The sequence below is a fragment of the Typopeltis vanoorti genome, chromosome 12, assembly GCF_054136105.1.
Source record: "Typopeltis vanoorti isolate ZY-2024b chromosome 12, IOZ_Tvanoo_1.0, whole genome shotgun sequence".
Taxonomy (NCBI): Eukaryota; Metazoa; Arthropoda; class Arachnida; order Uropygi; family Thelyphonidae; genus Typopeltis; species Typopeltis vanoorti.
Genome location: NC_143560.1, coordinates 96,535,936 through 96,553,404, shown reverse-complemented (window position 1 = coordinate 96,553,404; position 17,469 = coordinate 96,535,936). Strand labels below are relative to the sequence as shown.

Sequence of the window (17,469 nt, the reverse complement as noted above, 5' to 3'; positions counted from 1 at the left end):
AACACCTGTTGAATGAAAATCCTCAGCATAAGCCTTAAAAATAAAAATAAAAAAAAATTTAAATATATATATATATATTAAAATATCGAACGATTTACCTTTGTTATTTTTTGAAAATAAAATGCAAGCTAAATTATTTATACATTTATAACTGCATGGTTTTGTTTGTTTCTTGCTAGAAAAATTGATTTTTTTTTCAATTTCCGTCATTTTTTGTTGATATATATATATATATATATATATATATATATATATATATATATATATATATATAAATAAAGGCAAAAGCAACCCATCCTCAATTCCGTGAATGCAATTTAGAAAGAATGACCTCGCAAAAATTTAAACGTGTAATTTATTAAGATCACCGATGCTTTGGAGTAATTCAATATATGAATTACTATATTGAATTAAATAATAAAGAGGATGCAAAACAGACAAAAATACTGTTGGTGGTGGAGGTGGGAGATAGATGACGTTGTGCGTTGATGGTAGTAGCGTCGTTGTGTAGTAGGAGGAATCAGAGCTGACAGTGAGTGTATAGTGGAGTGGTGTGCCCCCCCCCCCCCCCCACGATGAATCCTTAGACTCCTCGGAGGTGTCAGGTAATAATAATGTTCAAATCCTGAGTTCTTAGATTACGAAACGAAGAAGCCGTTATTCCAGGCTTCCTTGCTAAATTGCAGTTCTACCTCCTACCATTTTATGTGGGGTTCCTGATCAAAGAGAAGATCTATAAAATATACACGGTTGAGACCCCATTAAAAATGAATAAACTCATCTAAAACAAAACTGATATTCCACCTCGCATTTTGGCTTATCTTTCACCCAGCCGTTGAGAGGACTGCCCCTCCCATTCTCTTATGTTTACTTTCTGTGATTACTTTTTCAATAATGGCAGGTGATGATATTATAAAGGCTGATCCATTTTACCACCTTCAGCTTTCACACTTATCATTGTATTCGTATGTGACTTCAAACCCTTGAATTTAATTTTTATGACAGTCCCTTATTCGGATTTATGACAAGATTGTGGCAAGATGCATATGTAATTGAGCATTTGCTTTTTAATTCTTGTTTCAACTATTCAGGTAGCACCAAATGAAAATTCACAAACCTTCTAGATTGTATTTCTCTCTCTCTCTCCCTCTAAGGGTATATACCAGCTATTCTATGCTGTCCCCCCCCCTTTAGTAGCTTTTCTACGACTTGCTGCGTTCTGAACTCAGCAAGTATACTGCTTACGATTTCTTTTTTTGAATCATAAAAAATGTTGCAGGAATGCCATATGTAGGGAGTAAAGAGGATGCAAAACAATTCTCGAGAGTCTACATTATCCACTTTCTGCTAAGCCTATCTATAATAACACAAGCGAGAACTAGCCATCCATTCAACTGTAAACCTACCGAATCTATTTCTCCTAATATTACATTTTTCATCTATGCCACAAAACAGCCTTCCCAATAACTACGAGTAAAACCTCCAGCGGTTCAAGAAGAATAAAGTCTGTATATTAATCTCTGCACATCCCACTTATGGCATTCATGTGCTATAAGTTCTGCAGTCATCGTGTGATTGAACACACAATTTCAAGAGTTAGACACCTAACAGCAACTAACATCTTATTCGCATAAAGCAGTTCTTTGATAAAATCACGGACTAAAATTTTAGTTTTTTCTTAACTTTATTTGAAAGCAATTATCTGATTTCCTTCTTATAATTTCTTACTTCAAAATAGTTAGAGTTAATTTTAATTAAAAAAAAAGTGTAAATTTATTATTCCAGTTATATAGGCTCTCAATATCCTAAAAGGACATTCCAAAGCCATTTTAGAAGTGGATAAACAAATCAAGTCATAAATAGACGAAGGGGGAAGAGGAGAGTTCCTTCGTGTAATCTATGAAGGGATTCATAGGTAAATAAGCAGAATTATGCAGTAATCTGATTAATGAGAACGAAATCAATTCGTTACGTTAAGAAGCATTACACGTTGTTATTGTCAAAACTTTGTTTGCCCTGCTGTTTAGACAAGCAAATGATGTCTGTCTGACCAGTTTGGTATTCACAACTGGTCACAAGCTTCTATTTAACTGCATTACAAAATCCATATTAACACACAAACAAACAAAAGTACATCTAAAACACATTATAGAAAGCAGTCGTTATTCAGTAAATATTATGATGAAGTGATATGTCATAGAAATTCGTATTCTTTAACATATAAAAGGCATACTTCTGTGTGCAATTTTTCCACCAACAATTCTATACAAAAAAATAATAATAATAAATAAACTAAAATAAATTTAATTTAATTCTAGCTTGAAAATATTTTTTTATGAATTAATGAATGTTTAATCTATAAGATCACAGTCTAACCTTTGTGTGTGTGTGTGTGTGTGTCAATGCAATATATTCCTAAGATTGACATGCACTGTACTTCTTGTACAATTGTGAGAACACTAAAAACTGATCACGGCCATGTTGTCACCAACTTATATGCTCTCTACACTAAGTGATAACTTATTAAATTTAAAGCTTCTAAGAAATTATCTTAGGTTGTGCGATCTTGAGACCAACTTACTCGATACAGAAAGAGTGCGGTAAAACTCCGTGTAAGCACTTTCCTGAGATAGAGGATAGGGGACGAATCATGCAATCCAATCGACTGTTCAAGATTCAATCGACTTTTTAAATTAAAAAAAAATTTTTTTTTTTATCAAACTGTCAATAAAGACAACAGTGTATTTATTACCCAGCTGAATTCAACCGTGGCAATTTATTTATTCATTTATTCATATGGAGTTTCCTCCTTTTTCTCCCCCGTCCCTATTGGGGCGAGTTGAGGCCCCCTCAAGGGGGGGATTAGGTATTCATGGATGTAGATCCGTGTGTTCACAGGGCCGGTTTGCCTGCTTGCAGGATGAAAAACCCCAGATAAACTGGGGGGTAAAACCCTGCTGTCCAAGCCCAAGACCGGCTAACTTGGCTATGGCTGAGGAAGATCCTTAAACTCCTCACGTCGGCGACGGGAATCGAACCCAGGACACTCCTTCCCCAGGCATATGGTTACGAAGCGCAAAGCCACGGCGAAGACCGACTGGGTGATGAATTTAAAAGCATGACTAAATCAAGGAAACCGTATAAATAACAGAAGAAAAAATTTTTTTTTAATCTCGCAACTCAACAAAATGGATGGTAGAAGGCACCGAGTACACGCAAATGATACTAGTTATGATTAGGAAATAGCCTCTAATCTAGCATGCCGCGAAATGTACCGAACTTTGGCGAAGCTACTTACCGATTTCCAAAAACGTCAGGGCTAAGGGACTGTCACCTACTCCCTTTTAAATAAAAAGAGTTAGAAGATTTATTTAGAAAAAGACCACAGCCATCTTAAAAGTATAGTGGATGAAGGTTTTGTGCACGTTATTGAATCCAAACAATAACGTGCACAATCGGTAAACCTCCATGCATAATATCTCAAAACTAAATAAACCCGAACTACTGTATAATACTGTGTGTCTGACGTCCCATACCTTTCATTCTATCTATATAGACCTTGATTTTTTGAAGTTTAGTACAGCCTGTCCTACCAACAGGTCTCATTCAGTTTGATCGCAAATGAACATTTTTATATCACTTTCACACATGAACGGTCACAAGGCCTATAGCAGATAAATGCTGTGTGTGTATGTGTGTGTGAGATTGGGGGGAGGGGGGGGGTCAGGAGCAAAACGTCTGTTGGTGTTCTTCTTGAAAAACACCAACTGGAGGTTGTAGTCCTTGAGAAATAGTTCATGGGGAAAGCTGTTCCATAGAACTGAGATAGATGGAATAAAAGACGACAGGGAGTAACAGGTTCGGTGAGTCTGCAGTTCAACTTTAAAAGGACGTCGGGCAATTACTGCTCATGCTGTAGGTTTAGCAGAAATGTTGTCATATCCCAACGTGCCCCGAGGGCACAGAGGTCTGACATACGTCAGTTTACAGGCCGAAGTTAACCCTGTGAGAGTGGCCAGTCCTCAGCAGGGTGCCAACAGCATCGAACGATTGTTCCACTTCCAACCGACCAACCTTTGCTGGCAAGGGTTTAGCAGAAATGGTAGGGCATAATGGATGATAGTTCAGCTGAACAGTGACTATGGAAATATCTGTAGAAGAGACAGTGTGGAAACTGACCGTCAATGACATAGCGGCTGAAGAGCGTCTGCAAGAGAGGAGCCATCAATCAACCGAAATGTTCTCTTCTGGAGTGCATCAATAATTTTTAGAAATGGCTTAGGTGCACCATCTCAAATATAAAAGCAGTAATCGAAAGTTGGGTGGATGTGAGATTCGTACAGACAACAACTGTAAGAGCTTCCAAAGCTTAGTCGGTTTCGGTGATGTCCTTTGGTTGGAAAGACCTGGGTTCAGTTCAGTTTAAATAAGATACTACCAGCTCTCTTTACACCTTCTTGAATACCAATAATATAAAGATTTTTTTTTTCATTTTCAATATCTTCATTTTAGCATGATTCTATTTGAAGTTATCTGCTCATTCTCCTGAATTTTTCTATTATTGTGGTTTTCACTCTTGATCAAGTTATTTGTTTCTGACGCAACTTTTTGCTCCATATGGCAGGCGTTGCTTCGTACAAACACTGCCACAGAAAAGTAGACATTGAAAAATTACACAACAAGAATTATCGGCTGATGCGTTACAAGAACACTTAAACGGAGAATGCTTCTGGCTTATACTGACTGAGGATGATAGATAATTACGGCAACCGCAGCATATTGGGGATCAGTGAAATTCTTTGTCATTATTGCTTGATATCTTCAGCAATGGCAGGCTTTTCTGCATATTCTTTCACGAGCAAGAAGTAGTTCTGTCTTAAAAGAAAATATTTAGGAAGATATTCCATCTTTTGGAATATTTGACATCACTTATTATTATTTTAATTTTCTGCTGGCTCATGATTTAGAATTTAGCGTTTTCGGTACAATTTCTTTTTAACTGAAAAGGAGAAGTATAGTTGTGTTGAATATGCATGATTGGAGGAAATGAATCAACGAAGAATGGTGCTAACAGTAGCTGTTTGTTTTCAAAATATGTTGCATTATCAAGTAAGGACGACTGAGCAGGCTTTTGTTAAAAGTCTCCTCACTCATTATAATCATACCACATGAGTTTCAACAAATGTTCAGGAACCTGGCTAGTTTAATTTATATAAATACATTTTTTATGCTGCTCATATTATGAGCCTTATGAAAGCTTTATTCCTGGGTCTAGTGACCTTGAACTTTCTCTTTCTTCTCCAGGGATTAATAGAAACGATAGAAACCTGCTTTGCTTTGTTTTAGCGGTAACATAGTTCACAGAAGAAAAATTGCTTGTTAGGAAACTGCACTGTTTGAACAGCATGCAATAACTCATTAAAAATTTTTGTCACGGAAAGACCGCACGTATTTAGAATGGAAACATCATAGAATGAAGCATTCATTTACTTAAACTTTAAATAAAAACAGAGAAGAAAAAAAACGTGCTCAGCCACTGTAACCATATCGTGTGAACTTCAATGATTAGCTGCAGATGGTAGATGGTTCAACAAGACTAGTGGAATGATTAAGTATTGCATTTAAATCTGCGAGTCTAGCTACGATGTCAGTTATTCATTTTTATATCATCTAATTCACGATCAAATCTTCATATGTTTGCAGTTTATTAAAGTTTTTTTATTGTAACTATTTTCACCATTCATTGCACGAGACTCTCCCTAATAGTTTTTTAAATGATTACATAAAACTGAATTTAGTTAGAACTGCAAAATCCAAGAATGACATTGCCATTGATATGATCATATACGTGCAAAACTGCACTTAAAGAAAAGGATCTAGAAATTTAACATTAGTGATGACACATGCACTGAAATATCTCTATATAAAAACGACCTTATTTACAAACAAACAAACACATTTTTCTTGGCTCATTCACCCCGGTGCGCTTTCAACTAACTGTTGCTATATTTACAGAATAGGTACGCAACGAACAATCTCGAGTCATTGTAACAATATGTTGAGAAAGTCTTACCTCACATTGCTTGTGGAGGCTGGATAGTCTGCTGTCATTGCATCAATCCCTGGACTTTTTTTTTTCTATTTTTTTTTCTTTTTTTTTTTTTCCTTATCGCCGCTCGGCTGGAAAGAAGTGTGTATGTGTGTGCCCGTCTCCAATGCTTAATTTGCGGATGGTGGCAGCATGCACACAGTGGTAGTTTCTGATGCCAGTTCTGCGCATGGGTGTTGTGGAGATGTATGCGTCGTTTGTTTGCGTGATAGAACAAGGCAAATAAGGGGGTGGGGGATGTAAAACAAGGAATTGTTACACCACTACACTGAAACCCCTCTCTTCCCTACCATCCTGGAGATGATGAAGAGTGTGTAATTTATGAAATTGTCGAATTTATGGGGTTAATACTATCAATTTGTCAATTTTGCATCAGCCGGCCTATTTGAGCTCTCCTCTTCTCCACCGTTTCCTAGGTGACCACTATTGTGAATGCATATCGTACGGTGCCTTGTGGAACTGACGTAAATTGTATTTGCTATTTGGAATGGAAGCATTCAGCAAAGAAGCAAGATGCTTTCTTATATTACAGGAATTTGAAAGTGCTTTATAAATTTTCATGAAATGGATTTTTGATATTTTGCTTTTTTTTTTTTTTTCTTTTCCGTCTTTTTGACATAACAAGCCATTCATACTGCAGTTTAATGGACAATCGTAATATAAAAATTCAACTATTTGGATTTATTGCGTAGTATGTATAGTATAAATAATTATACGAATGGTATTGAAAATCATTTATAAATTACTTGACAATCTTGGGGGGGGGGAGGCAGGGTGTCACTTTATTATATCTCACAATAAGCGTGGAAGGTAAAAATATCAATAACTGATTTTTTTTCCCTAATTCAAATATTATTTCTCATATTTGATTTCTCCAATATACTCACGAACACGTCAATTTGGATATATGTTTTTTTTTTTTTAATTTGTTTAAAGTTAAAGAGTAGGTTAGGTAGGTAGTCTACCTACCTTAACCCTATTGATCGATTAAAGATTCACTGTTAAATTACAGCAAATGAGCTTCGTTACAAGGCCAGTGTATTTTATCAATTGCATGCGTTCTCCGGCTGGTTTTCAAGATATGTAGGGGGGGGGGGATCGAATTTTTTAAACATTTCTTTATTCTTTTTTTATCCCACGAGACCAAGTAACTCACCATTTTAAGACCAAAATATTAATATAAGTTAAGTTTATTATTATTATTATTAACTTTTGTCTATTACGTAATTTTTGAGGATGAGGAGACATCTAAAAAAAACCTGGATAGGCTTTTCATAATCGGTATGATTCCATTGCTCTGCTTAGGCCACATCTGGATGACTGTACTGAAATCTGGGCTTGGAGAGATTGAAGATACGTACTTTGGAAAGGGTACAGAGACAATTGACAAAAATGATTTCAGGATTATGGACTCTTTAGCTATGAGGACAGATTGAAGTCATGTAATCTGCAGAGTTTGGCCGATGGAAGGCAAAGGAATGAGATGATCGAGACGTTTAAGCTTTTGAGAGGTAATTACCGAATGGATACACAGAGATTTCTCAGATTGTGGAAAATAAAGAAGGGACAAGAACTAGAGGTTATCTCTGGAAAATGTGCAAGGGAGTGGTGATTTTTATTTTATTTATTTTTTTTTTTATTACGTGGAAAGTGGTGGAATGCATGATCTGAGTACGCTGTGAATGCTAAGAGTGTGGATTAGTTTAAGCTTCGTATGATAGATATGTTACAGGCAGGAAAGTTTTCCGTAAGTCTGTAAACTTTTATTATATTATATTACATTACAATGTAATATAATATAATAATATTATTATATTACAATATATTACATTATATTACGTTGTAATGTAATATAATGTATAGTTCTTATATAAAAACTGTGATTATTAATAGAATAAACCTCACTATCTCAGAAAAACAAGGGAACAACATCTCTCTTGGAAGACTTTACAGACGTAATTAATACCGCCTTAGGCAAAAACAAAATTGCCATGGTAGTCTTTATTGATCTAACTAAAGCATTCGATACACTCACACATCAAACCTTGTTAGAAAAGCTGAGGCATGTTGAAATAGACGGGCCTCTTCACAGGTGGTTTAAAAACTACCTTCAAAATAGAAAGTATATCACACGTATCGGGTCAAACCGAAGCAGAGCTACCAGTAACCTGTGGAGTACCACAGGGAGATATGAAAGGTCTCTGTGTATGCTGTGAGTTTCTTCAGTATGATCCGCTGATTAAATTTCTTTTTCCATGTTTGTATATGGGTGTGATTATGGCGGTCTTTAGCATACTTGGTATCTATCCTGTTTTAAATATTTTATTTATTAATTTTAGTAGGATAGGAATTAAACTAGTTGCATGTTGCTTTATATCTTTAGGTTTTATACCATCTATTCCTGGGCCTTTGTTTGGTTTGATTTGATGATATTGCAGAGAGAAGTTCTGCTTCTTTTATGGTTGGGAACCATAATGTCTGTTTTGATTGTGGTCCAAGTGGAGGGTCACGTTTTGTGATTGGGGGAATATTTCTGTGCAGTTCCTGGATGGAGTCTGCAAAGTATTGGTTAAAGTCATTTGCTAGTTGTTGGATAGGTTTTGCGTCTTTCATGGAGCTGTGTTTTATGGTTTCAGAGGCGGTGGCGTTGGGAACACAATCTAGCATCTCATTGATCAGATGCCAGGTTTGTTTGTGTTGTTTTGTGCAGAGGTTATTTTGTATAGTAGCTTCTTTTTGCATTTCTGATTTGTGTTGTAAGGCGATTCCTTGTTATCTTATATTCAGTTTTTAAAGCTGTGTTATTTGGATATCGCTTTAATTCTTTCCATAAAGCGTCCTTTCTGCGTATTTCTAGGATTAAGTCTTGTGTTATCCAAGGATTTTGTGTTGTTTTTGAACGAATTCTGACTTTCTTTGTAGCTTTCTTATATATTTCCTCCAGTGTGAGTTTAATGTTGTTGTATAAGATATCTGCTGAATCTGATGCCAGGTGTTCCCAGTCTGTTTTTCTTATTTTTTGGTTGATTATTTCTTCGTCTATTATTGTTTTCTATCGCTTTTCTTCTGTGGGACACTGCATGGATATTGTCTTGGTGTGCAAGTTTATAATAATAATACTTAATAATAATAATAATAATAATAATAATAATAATAATAATAATAATACGTTGCGCATGTATAAGTTGATAGTAAATAGTGAACGAGTGTGCCACATTTTGAAAGAACGGTGTGCATTTTAAATGAAGGCTTGGCGAGCAATATTTTCATATTTTTGTCCTATAATTCACAGGGTTGACTGAACATTATCCAACCTAAAATGTCTGATGCATATAAGTAAAAGCATGAATCTAATTATGACAAAAGAAAACACAAAGAGGAAACAGAAAAGGCTTTGATTTAAATTAAAAATTCATTGGTTAAATATAAATGTCTCAAGGCAATTCAGCAATATTTGTCATTAAGATTTCGGTGATGGCATTCGTAGGCCTAGCTCAAAAGATGAAGGAGCTTTAGATTTATTTTTTTTCTAAAATGACCATTTTGTCAATTATTTTGTGAATTGAAATAGTAAATTGAATATTGGCACGCAGCACACAGCCCATAAAAACTTGAAATTATCATTTCACAGGCACTCGCTAGTGGCGCAACATATATGGCTGCTTCGTTGATGTGCGTGTGTATATGTTGTTATGTCACCAGTGAAAAGATCGAAGAATGGGACAAAATGACGAGTCCTGCCAAAGTAGATGGGCTGAAATTTTTAAATATTTCACAGATAAACAGGTATCTTTTAAAAACCGTTGAATTTTGCTTCTGTCTTCCTGGATCTAATGCCCCCACTGAAAACATCCAATTAAAAATCGAAATATTGAAAGCATGCATTTATACCAAATGCTTTGACATGAATTGTATACAGTTTTAGGAATTTTTAAAACACAAACCTGATTTATTAAAAAAAGTTCATTCTTGTGAAAAGTATCAAAATTAAAAATTTTTGAGTAATAATATGATTGTTTAAAATGCTATATATATATGTATGCTTATATTTTATTATACATATATTATATTATACATCTATGTTATTTAGAGGCAGGCCGCAGGCTTAATGAGTTATGTAAACAGTTTCAAGCTGGGTTTGATTACTGGAGAAACACATATTTTCAATGGGCAACAGTGTTCACGATCTACTGAATGTCCCGTTTTCTCTCAGTGCTTTAACAGATTGTATGATTATAATCGAAGATTGGAACTTGTGTATAAATAAGTAAAACGAATTATTTCAGCCTTTCTTTGGTTCAAAAGGAAAATATAATATAATATAATATAATAATTTCCTACGTGATTACTTTTTCCGATTTCTGTGCGTATTATATGGCTGCATTTAAAATCGTATCAAAATTCAAATTATCCGTGTCTCACTCTAGTATTTGCCATCTAATGGGTGAGATAATCTAATCTCACCACGAAGCGTAAACCCTTTGTGCCTCTCACATAAACGGCGTAGGTGAAGCATAGCTATTCATACAGTCAAATTGACGTGAATTTTGTAGTGCAGGTTGCATAAGCCACACGACAGCCCACCCAACCGAAATGGACACACGAAGCCATTGATATAGTGGCGTAGCTAGGGGGAAGCGAAGGAGGCAGTCTGTCCCGGGCGGCACTTTGAACCTTTTTGAAGTTTTGCAGTTAATTCTAAAATACAGTCTCGAGAACTCAGTTCCAAATATTGTAATACTACTGCGAATTTTCTCACAATTGCTGTAAGTGTTGCTAGTTGTGAGAGGAGTTTTTCTAAATAAAATTGATTAAGAATTACCTACGTTACTATGAAATAGACTTCGCCAATGTCATCGACGATATTGCTAACAGAATAGCAAGAAAAATAACATTTTAGAATGTTGGAATTAAAGTTTTACTTCAAAACTAAACATAGTGTTTTAATTTATTTCCCTATATGTCGTTTTGACTTTTTGTAGTATTTTTGGTGTGTATTGAGAGGGGCGACAACAGCTCCAGCTACGCCACTGCATTGATATGTGTACAGATATACTGTATATGTGTGTGTGTGTGTATGTGTGTGTATCAGTCATCCCTCGAGTTACGTCCGCGCGAAGAAACGTCCGTGATCCCATAAAGGAAAAAATAACATTTTCGACTATACTTTCGAACAAGACGCAAGCGAACGTCAAGTAAAAAGATTTCTATTTAGCAATGCATCATGTGCAGTGGCAATAGCGCATTCAGTGGCAACCTCCCTCGGCAGTCGGCACGTGTCTTCAATATCTGTTGATTTTGTGTTTGAGAAATACGTTATTTGTGTATTTATCGTTAAATATTTGGTGATATTTTGTGTAACATGGTCCCTACACGCCCAATCAAAAACCCTGGTGAAGAATCACAGAAAAAGAGGCGAGCAATTGATCTTGAAACGAAGTTGCAAGTTATAAAGCAACACGAAGCTAGTAAGCCCGTCAGTGTGATCGCACATGACTTCGGATGGTGTCATCCTACAGTGACGACCATTTTAAAAAATAAGGATAAAATCGTAGAGGTTATGAAAGGATCTACTTTCATTAAATCGACGATAGTGACGAAGCGACAAGGTCCTATCGGTGATATGGAAAAAAAGCTATTTGTATCATGGATAGAGGATCTGAACCAAAAGCGCATCCTCCTTAGCACTGTGACCATAACCGCTAAGGAGGCACTAAGTCTCTTCAACATGTTGAAAGGAGAAAGCAGGACCCGATTACTACTACGAATTCAACGCTTCTTCCGGTTGGTTCATGAGATTCAAGCAGCGTTTTGTGCTGCATAATGTGAAAATGTATGGGAATCTGCAAGTGCCGATGAGAGGCTGCCAAGGAGTATGTGGAGAAATTGGATAAAATTATTAGGGAGGAAAATTATTTGCCACAGCAAATATTTAATATGGATGACCTCCTTGTTTTGGTGGGGGAGGGGAGGGGGAATTAAATCTATTTTTGGTTTCAAAGTTCTTAGAGACAGTATTACGATTCTGTTGGGGGGGGGGGTAATGTGGCTGGATATAAACTGAAATCATTTGTGATATGGCACAGTGAGCATCCATGAGCCTTCAAAAACATTAAGAAGCATACTCTTCCAGTTCATTATCGGAGCAATAAGAAGTCCTGGATGACTCAAAAATTGTTTGAGATGCCTTAATCAACTTTATGCAAGTGAAATGAAAAGCTATTGTGTGAAAGAAAATGTAGAATTTAAAACTTTATTCATTCTAGAGCCTGCCATGGGGTAGAGCCAACGCTCAGAGTTCTTCTCAGTGGCAGGGTGAGCCTGTTACTGAGGGAAACAACGCTGAGTTTTTTGATCCTGCGGGTCGCTCACTGTTGAGTGATCCGGGAGATCTCACGAGTTTTTGGAGAGGTAACCCCTATATATATATATACATAGGGGTAACCCCTATGTATATATATATATACATATATATATATATATATATATATATATATATATATATATATGCATATATATATATATATGCGTTGTATTTGCTGCTATTTGTAAGCAACTGCAGCGATGTAGGAAAGAATCGAGACATTATTCGAAATTGTTATCAAAGAAATGACGTGAACTAAAGATATATGAAGTGGACTAAACTTAAGAACGAATTTTTTAATATACTCGTACCATTATGTACTGAACTATTCGCAAAAAGAACAATATCTTCTATCACTAGTAGCTACTACGACACAATCTGGCCAAAACAGGTTCAAGTACATTTAATAATTTATTCTACCTGAAAAAAAAATTGGCAGTAATTTACTGAACTGTAAGTTCTACTTACAATTCCTCAGACTACTTCACGACTAATTTCATTGTTTTAACTATATTTTAAAAAAAATTGGCAGTAATTTACTGAACTGTAAGTTCTACTTACAATTCCTCACAGACTACTTCACGACTAATTTCATTGTTTTAACTATAAACAATGACGTTTTCTCGCTATAGTTTTCTTTGCTGCGTTAACCTAGGTGCGGTTGGTGCATTGTACTTACCCATTATCCACACAGCCTCTGATAGCACACATTCAGGAACAATCCCAAGTGCGATTGATCATAGAGCAAAAGAGATTTTCTAGATTTCACCCTTGTTATTGAAACTGCATAAGGCATTTAGTCAAATTTTACAGAGAATAAATAATAACATGAAAGTCTTGGTCCGCGCGGTTAGCCTAGTGGCTTTGCGCTTCGCAACCATATGCCTGGGAAAGAGTGTCCCAGGTTCGATTCCCGTCGAAGACGTCAGGAACTTGAGGATCTTCCTTAGGCTTAGCCACGTTAGCCGGTCTTGGGCGTGGGAAGTAGGGTTTTCTCCGGCAGTTTATCTGGCGTTTTTCATCCCGCAAGCAGGCAAACCGGCCCCGTGAATATACGCTTCTACAGTCAAAAATATATCCCCCCAAGCGGCAGACTAGGCAACAGGTCGGTTGGGAGTGGTACTAACAAGTAGTCGCATCTAAGTAACACGCGGACCCTGCATAGGAAGCGGGAATAACGCGTAGTGAAAGAAGAGTCAGTGAAAGTCTTGCTAAGAAACGCCTACCATGGAACCGATGGTGTCGGTTCTGAATGTTTTTGTGCAGATGTTCCAGTCGATGCTCGAAACTCTGCATTTAACGTGTCATATTATCTACATTTACCGCCAATATGGCATCCTATCACAACGCCGGTTTCGAACTCCGTCAGTTCCTTTCTCACAGCTATTTCACCCGGACACAGTTGCACTAACTTGGGAGCATTATATTCATCCAATTTTTACCAATTCAGCCACGTGACTCGTTACATGGCGCGATGCATCTTGCCCATGATGACCTCTTTGTTTTTCGCTGGCCTAGTTGGCCGAGCGGTTAGTGCATCCGCTCTCCAACCAAGAGACTGCAGGTTCGAATCCCGCCTAGGGCATGGTTGTTTGTGATTATGTGACTTCATAGGGTCATTCAATCAAATATGTATACACTCTCCCAAGATGGACCGGGTCGCCATGGGAAGAAGTAGACCCAACTCTCCCGCAATGGGAGAGGCCTTTCCCTTGTAGTGGGTGAAAATACAGGCTGATTATCATCTTCGTTTTCACCCGGATTACTAACATACAGGCAATGGACAACAACAAAAAAAAAAAAAAAAAAAGGGAAGCACTGAGGTATTGGTAGTTGCAATGCAGCGTCTACGATGCACCAAACACAGATGCAGTTGATATGCAAATGTTCTGCCGACATTCCTAGGGACGTGTGTATAAAGGTAAAACGGAAACCTGCCACTGTTTATTGCATGTTAGAATGGAATCCAGAGAGGATCTCAGTGACCTTGAAACGAGCGTGATTGTTGGAGTCCGGCCGGCAGGTGAATCTGTGACCAAAACAGCTGAAATTGCACATGCTAGTAACAGTCTCTAAGGTTATGTCAGCATGGCAGTGGACAAACATCATCAGCAAAATGCAATAGTGGACGAAAGCGCTCACTGCAAGAGAGGGACGTTCGAGCATTAGTGCGCTGTACCACGAAAAACAGGCAGGCTACTGCTGAGCAGTTGTATGAACAATTCGACAAGTCATGAGAAACCCATTTGAACAAAAACTCCGCACCAGGAACTACACAGAGCTGGATATCATGGTCAGGTTGCACAAGCCCTTGATCACTCTCTACAACGCACGTGGCCTCATTCGATGGTGAAAAGGTCACAGGCAGTGGACTACACAATAGTAGAGGGATGTGATACAGTCTGATGAATCCACGTCCACATCCTTTGCTGCAAACGGACGAATACGTGTGTGGCGCCACCCGCAGGAAACTTACCAGTCACAGTGCTTGTTTCCAACTGTGAAAAGTTTTGGTGGTTCTGCAAAATTTGGTGGTTACGTAAAATTCCGCCTGTTGAGTTCCAAGCACTGACAGTGTCTCCCTCGAAGAATACAGGCTGTACTAGACGCCCCTGGCGGACTAACGCCTTATTAATCTAAACGTGTTACTGTTTAAATTTTTTTTTTGGCCATTACCTGTATATCCTGCAGTTCTCATAAATTTCATTTCAACGGATGTACGTTGAAATTTCATTTCAACGGATTCATTCATCAGTGGCATAACAGGAACTTAAGTGCCCACGGCCTTCCAAGTATCCTTGGATTTCCTAACCGTAATACGAGGATAAGACGGTTACATCTATGCTTCTAAGTATTCTTGTCTGTAAATTGCGTGTTCTACTTTAAGGGACAAGAAAATCCGAATTTCCGGGAGAAAAAAAAAAAAACACGCTCTTTCTTCGTATGGGATCAAATAACTCATCATTTGTCGAAAGAGACCAGATAAATATTCCTCACGCCACCGACTGGAATCGAACTAACTTTTTCCGACTAAAGGGCTTCGTCTATACCGACTGAGCTACGGAGGCTCAACTGATACATTATGCTGTTGGAAGTTTTTCCAGTTGGTTATACTATAAATTAAAGATATCAAGAAATTATAGAGTAGATATATAGAGTACTTGGTTTAATCCTTTATCCAAATGTAAGCAAACAAAATACCTCCTGAAAATACTTCAGGTGCAAACTTTTGATTTCTGTTCCCATGGTCAAAGGCTATACTCTGTACCTGCTATATGTGCAGTTCATTGAATTTTTTTGTGCTTTTCCATTAATATTTTCAAAGAGTAACCATTTGCGCAGGATCTGCCCTTGCGGAATGCATTTTGTTCATCAATCATCTTATCTATAATGACTTTCTAGGCATTTTCTTTTTTAAAGAATATTTTGTAACGACTATTGAGAAGACTTATTATACTATGATTTTCAGTCTTTGCCGTTGCCTTTTTTTGTAAACTGGAATAATGCCTTCTGCATGGATTCTGGTGGTTGTTCTCCATCCCATAGTCTATTTATGAAACTTGTAGGTCCTGATCTGAGAGTCATTAGTATATTTGCACAGTTGCATATTATTACCATCTTTTTCAGTTAGTTATTTAATATATCATTGAATCCTATACAGAAATGAGATTATTTTTGGATTACGGTATTTGTAATTGCAGTATGACCACCAATCCTGTAGCCATACAGTTTTATCAATCACGATTCTTACATTCACCCATTTCTTGATTCAGATTATTTAAAATTTTATAAGTTATTGGAGAATTAACACCTTTCGCTAAATTAGGTATGAAATTATTCCATGATGTGATTTGGTCTCATATTATTATTATAATTTAAGGTAACCAGTGGTGTACCACAAGAATCAGTTCATGGTCCACTGTTGTTCAATCTATACATTAATGACATTGGGATTTGACAGGTGACATATAGCCATTTGCTGATGATACAAAGATAGATAGTGTAATCAGGAATGCGACTAATATGCTATACTTGCAGAATGATTTGAATAGGCTTGAATTGTGGGCATGGGAAAATGGATATCAGTAAATATAAAGTCATGAACTTTGGTGTTATTAGATATCCAATGTCGTATTATATTGGTGGGATTATGCTAGAAGAAACTGATCAGGCTAGGGATCTTGGAGTGTTAGTAGATATGAAGTCGAAGTTCAGGGGTCAAGTAGCAAGAATTGCAAATATAACTCAAAAGATAATTGCAATGCTGAAACGAACTTTAACATGTAACGATGTCATTTTGCCTTTTTACAAGGCAAAATGACATCGATAAGATCTCACTTGGATTAGTGTTCGCAGGTCTGGTCTCCTGGTTTCCGTTGTGATTTTGATCCTGTGGAGACCGGGAAAAGGAGTGTTAAAAATGATATCAGGATTGTGGAATACTGACTATGAAGACAGATTTGAGAATTTGTAGACTGCAGGCACTAACAAACAGGAGAAAGAGGGATGATATGGTTGAGATTTAAAAACCTCTGAAAGGGACATACAGGATTTCAGTTGATGGGATTTTTCATTTTATGGAAGATGGAGAAAAGACAAGAGGGTAGGTATTCTTGATGCTGAGAATGAATAACACTAAGAAGAGGTGAAGATTTTTCTTTCATTGAGTGGTGCGCGACTGGAATAGATTGCCATTGGATGTATGTGCAAGCAGTGTAAATGAATTCCAGAACAAGTATGATAGCTGGTGCGTATAGTACCTGACTCCGTGGAGGTCGCTCTTAATAATAATAATAATAATAATAATAATAATAATAATAATGTAGAAGTGAAACTTGGATTCTAAAACAAAGAAACAGACAAAGATTGGAAGAAGAACAGATGAAGTTTCTAAGACTCACTAGATTAGATAAAAAGAAAAACAGAAATAAGAGAACGATTAGATACAAATAACATCGCACAAGAAATAGAAGAATATCAGCAAAATTGGCTACAA

The 17,469-nt window shown here is 36.8% G+C and overlaps 2 protein-coding genes across 4 annotated transcripts in view; one reads left to right on the top strand and one right to left on the bottom strand.

The window, feature by feature from the left end:
- RnrS (ribonucleoside-diphosphate reductase subunit M2) overlaps positions 1-17,469 on the top strand; it is a 98,008-nt gene that overhangs the window by 10,734 nt on the left and 69,805 nt on the right. The window lies entirely within an intron of this gene.
- LOC150101035 (uncharacterized) overlaps positions 1-17,469 on the bottom strand; it is a 63,468-nt gene that overhangs the window by 38,355 nt on the left and 7,644 nt on the right. Inside the window, exon 1 of one of the 2 annotated variants that reach the window (XM_090401317.1) lies at positions 6,074-6,209. The exons of the other annotated variant lie outside the window; for it this stretch is intronic. The gene's annotated coding sequence lies outside the window, so the exon portion shown is untranslated. Of the gene's footprint in view, positions 1-6,073; positions 6,210-17,469 lie in introns of those variants that run through there. 2 annotated transcript variants of the gene reach the window in all.